We start from the raw sequence: 4791 nt of genomic DNA, 5'->3' as shown, positions 1-4791 counted from the left end.
TTCCCGCAGAGCAGCCCCTAAAAGCCATCATTGCAGAGAGGCTAAGGGGGGACTCCATGGGGATCCCAGCCCTGGGGGCGCAGCAGGGATGGCTCAAGGGAAAGGGGGCGGACAGACAGATGGACAGAAGCAGCCCCTCTATTCCAGTCCCGCGGGGGAGATACCCAGAGAGCAGCGATGCTGGAGGTGGTCGAGGAGGCCTCTTCTCCCTTCCTCCCTGCCTCCGCCAGCGCCGGGAGCTGCCGAGGCGGCACTGCCACCTCGTGGCACGGCCACCGGCAAAGCTGGGGACGGTGCGGCACCGCACACCGCACACCGCACACCCCCGGACGAGGCACATGCTCTGACGGTGTACACAGACTTTATTAGAAGCAGAGCCGCCGCTGGAAAAATCAGCACTGAGAATGTGGCAAAAAACCTTCAAAGGCAGCCAGTAAAAGGGAGCGGAGAGTGGGTCAGCCTGGATAAGAGCGGGGTAGATAAAGGGAAGCTGTGGCAGCAGGTGGGGTGGGATCCCTGGCCTCAAAGGAGACAGCAAGGGACCCAGCTTGCTGCTCAGCCTCGCCCTGTGGATGGGGCTGGGTGTCTCTTACCTCCTAGTCCTCGCTCGACAGCAGGACTCGGGCTTCAGTGTCCATCTCAGTGTCCGGCTCGGTGTCCGGCTTGGCTTGGAGTGCCAGCTGGGACATGCTGGAGCAAGCCAAGGTTGGGGCGGGGGTGGGAACCCCTGCCCTGGGCAGAGGGGAAAGGGCTTTCTGCCAGGGTCGACCAGCCCTGTGTCCTTGCAGGGGATGGGGGTTTGAAGCCCGTGGGGTTTAATTCCCAGGAGCAGGGTGAATGGCAGCCTGGGCTGCAGCCTGCCAAGGGCTGACAAGCCAGAGCACAAGGGGTGTTTAGGCAAGGGGAGCCCTGGGGAGTGTGGCAGCCGCCCAAAGGCTGTACCGGGGGAAACTCACTGTTTTTCTATTTGCTCCAGCTCTTCCCGTGCCGCCTTGCCCCCTGACACGCTCAGCACAGAGCAGACCTGGGTTTGGCTGCAAGAACCGCACCGGTGCCCTCAGGCACTGCCGCCGCCACCACGGAGCTCCCGAGCCCGGCACGATGGCACGTCCCACCCCATCCCAGGCTGGTCCCGATGGGTGCCATGGGGCCTTACCTCCGCCTCAAGGGCTGGGTCATGGTCCTGTCCTCCAGGAAGGAGTGGCTGAGTGACCGTCCCAGTGGGTGTGCAACGAAAGCCACGTCATCCTGCCAAAAGCAGAGGGAGACGAGGTGTTCAGGGCCTTGGCAGGAGGAGCCACGGGGTGGACAGACGCTGTTCAGGGCACGGGCACGAGGTGGCTGAAGCTGGGTCCCTCCATGGGTGCAAATGGGAAGGTTTCTCATCCGAGGGTGTGTTTAATCCCCAAGGGGCCCCCACAGCACCTCCCAGCTGCACCTTGCCGCGCTGCCAGACACTGCCGTGGGGCACGGCCACGCTCAGCCCACGGATCCCAACCTGTGGGTGCGGCCCGCTCGCCGCCAGGCACGCCGGGGGAGCCGAGGCGGACTCGGCCCGCTGCGCCTCCGTGCCAGCCAGCGTCCAGCTGAAGAACGCGGAGGTCCTGTCTTCGACCTGCAGAGGCAGCAAATCCACCGTCAACCGCAGTGGGAGGACCATGCGTTGCATCCCGACCCCCAACCCTGCTTTGCCATCAAATCCTGGGAAAACCTCCCTGGATTTAAACCCCTGGCCCCCCTGGTTTAACATCGGCGTTTACACCCCTCAGCCTCACCTCCTGCAGCCACCGCTCCATCAGCGAGACCACTCCCACCTCTGCCGCAGGGATACCCTGGAAGAGAGGCAGTCGCTGAGCTCCTCGCCCCGGCCAGCAAACCTGCCGCAAAGCCCCCAGTGCCGCCAGCAAAGCCCCTTCCCCACCCCTTACCACGGCACCAGCGGAGGGGAAGGGCGCACCGATGCCTTTCTGTGCCATGATGTATGCCAGCCACGTGGAAATGATCATCCTGGGCGCCGGCCGGCGGTACCACCGATGCCCCAAGCCCGGTGCATTATTGGGTCAGAGCCGGAACCGGTGTCGCATCACCCACGTTCCAGCACCGGGTTCCAAGAGCAACAGGGCCAAGGGAGCTAGAGGAAGCAAATCCCGATTCAGGGCACCCACAGGTGCCAAGACCTTGGTCCTGGCTACGGGACAGGGGGATGCGGGGTGCAGCTTGCACAGGCTCTTTCATAAGCCCTCCTAGAAGCGTGGCTGAACGGGACGGCAAAGGGCAAGAGAAGTTGCTGAAGGCTGGAGAGAACCCAGCAAGAAGCCCCGCATGGCTGCATACATCATGGAGACCCGGCCGGAGAACATACCTTGGGGCACCCCGAGGGACGGGGGGGTCCCCCTTACATCCCATTGCACTGCATGGGATGCTCAGGGCAAAGAAAAGCCCAGCATCTTCCCACCTCCCAAGGCAGAAGCATCCTCTCTGCAAACATCCCCGGAGCACCCCACCACCCCCCAACCTAAATCAATGACACCGACAAGTCTGTCTTTTTTTTTTAGCAAATGTTTATTTATATCAAAATACAAAACATTTCTGAAGCAGGGTAATGTTACATGAGGAGCAAGTTAATCGATTCCAAAACCCATCATTCTCCTACAGCATGGCTAGTTGTACGTAACATTGCAACACTGCCAGAATTTCTTATAGTGGGTACATTAACATAAAAAAACCAACCAAAAGTCAATCTATGAACATGCAATGTTACCGGCGATAAATTGTTAAGTACTCAGCAGGCCTTAAAATCCCAACAGGCAGAGACCGAGGGACCAGCTACTCCCAGTAAGGCAGGGCTTCAAACTCTCATTTCTTCCCATTTTTGTTGGCTTATTAGCATTTAACTCGTTTACTGACAACAGTCCAAGAGCCAAAGGGACCCAACTGTCTTGTAAGAGTGGGATTATTGCTTAGAGCTATCAAAGCAGACCCAGCTCCCAGCCGTCCCCAGGGAGGATGGGGAAGGGCAGGGACAGGGCTTGCAGGGCGAGAGCCAGGAGAGGGCTGCCTTGGCCAAGCGCTGCGTAGGTCGGGCTGAGCTGGAAGATGTAAAACCCCCCTGGCTGAGGGGGTTCAGCAGGTCATTATCCCCTTAGAGGCGAGCTCCGAGTTGGCCCAGCCTCTGCCTGCAGTGGGGGGGCCGGGAGGAGCGGGCAGCGCTCCCGGCGAGGTCTCGATTACCTGCCGAGGGCAGGCTAGCACCCAGTCGAAAGGAGAGTTTGGGGTGAGGGACCCCCACTTGTGCCCCTCGTCGCGCACCTGGGGAGCGATGCTGAAATTTGGCCTCCTCTCCCCAGGGTCCCGGGCCGGCTCCGGGCAGGAGCCCGGCCGCTCCCGGGGATGCCAACGCCGAGCGCGCTGCCACCGGTCCCTCCTGCTGGCATTTTACCGGCCTTCGGAGCACCGAGGCCGAGAGCAACAATACAGATACAGAGAGATTATATAGAGCGCGGAATAAGTTTCGTATAAGGCTTTGGTACAGCACCATCATGTCAGATTTATTTGTAAATCGTTTACAGAAAAAAAAAAGCTTACTGAAAAAATAGTGGTTTGTTTCTCTTTTTTTTTTTTTTCTTTTTATTTTATTATTTTGAGGAACATACCTGAAGTTCAAAAATTAACCCTCTAGTTGCCGTCTGGGCTCCCATCAAATGCTATTTTTGCTGTGTGCAATTTAGAAACGAAGTGACTCGAACCCAACTCCCACTAACCTGTTACACAGCCCGCCCGGCTCGCAGCAGCCACCCACGCCGCCTGGCCAGGCAGCGGCCAACGCTCTGCAGTGCACAAGTCAGTAAAATCAACACCACAGAGATTCGGCAGCTACTCACTTTTTAGTAAAAATTAAAAAAAAAAATAAATAAAAACAAGAAAGAGAAAAAAAGTCACAATGACAAACATTATGGAACCAGCGGTACTAAAGTTTCCTTTATTATTATTGTTATTAAAAAAAGTCAGTTCCACTGGTTACCACTGAAACAGCACCAAAGAGCACCCTAACGTGTGTTATACATCGTAATACTCGACATTCAAGAAATGGAAACGAGGTTGAATGGTCTAGTCTTTATATCCGTAGGCAAGAAATCCTTCTTAAAAAGAGGAAAAAGTTGTCCCACGCAACCAGAGACCTGTTGGGTCCGGAAGAAAATCCTGCCTTAGGGGAAAACACTACGGAGTTAAGAGGGAATTAAATGAAGAGCTACCTGTGGAGGTCTATGAAGGTTCAGAGACTACAAACCTATCAAAAGGAATTTAAAAAGTCTGGGCTCCCCGAAAGAGCCAGGGATGCTCCCCTTGGGGATCCAGGGATGCTACCCCGGGAGCTGGTGTGCAGGTGTGATCTCCGCATGCCCAAAGGATGGCTCGAGAAACCTACGGCGACGTAGGCGTTTCCAGGAGGATTTCTATAGGGGTTTCCCACAAGGGAAACGCGAAGGGACCACAGCCCGCACAGGCATACGGAAGGTCCTGCATCCACCCAGGGCCACGGAAGCATCCTTTGCCTGCTCTCTGCTGGCCCCACGGGGAAAAAAGGGAACAAAAAACAATAGAGAAGTTTGGCCTTAAAGTGCGTGTGGGAGGGCAGGGAGTGGGTGCCGGCATCTCCCACGGAGCCGAAACCTCCCCGAGTGGAGACAGGCTCTTCCCACCGCTCCCGAGAGCCAAGCAGGAACAGCCTGGGAGGGGGCAGGAAGCAAATACCCCCCGAAAAGCAAGCTCCCGCCGGCTGCGCGTGGCTGC

General features: G+C 57.2%; 1 long non-coding RNA gene across 1 annotated transcript; it reads right to left on the bottom strand.

Moving 5' to 3' along the window:
* Positions 1 to 593: 593 nt before the first annotated feature.
* LOC142067456 (uncharacterized) lies at positions 594 to 1612 on the bottom strand. The gene is made up of 3 exons (XR_012664056.1): positions 1157 to 1612; positions 957 to 1034; positions 594 to 690 (listed from the first exon to the last, which is right to left on the bottom strand). It is a non-coding gene; the product is annotated as an uncharacterized LOC142067456 (long non-coding RNA).
* Positions 1613 to 4791: the final 3179 nt, after the last annotated feature.

The sequence above is a fragment of the Phalacrocorax aristotelis genome, chromosome 22 (genome assembly GCF_949628215.1).
Source record: "Phalacrocorax aristotelis chromosome 22, bGulAri2.1, whole genome shotgun sequence".
In the NCBI taxonomy this organism is placed as follows: domain Eukaryota; kingdom Metazoa; phylum Chordata; class Aves; order Suliformes; family Phalacrocoracidae; genus Phalacrocorax; species Phalacrocorax aristotelis.
The sequence above is the reverse complement of the archived record's forward strand: the minus strand, read 5'-3'. Positions and strand labels throughout refer to the sequence as shown.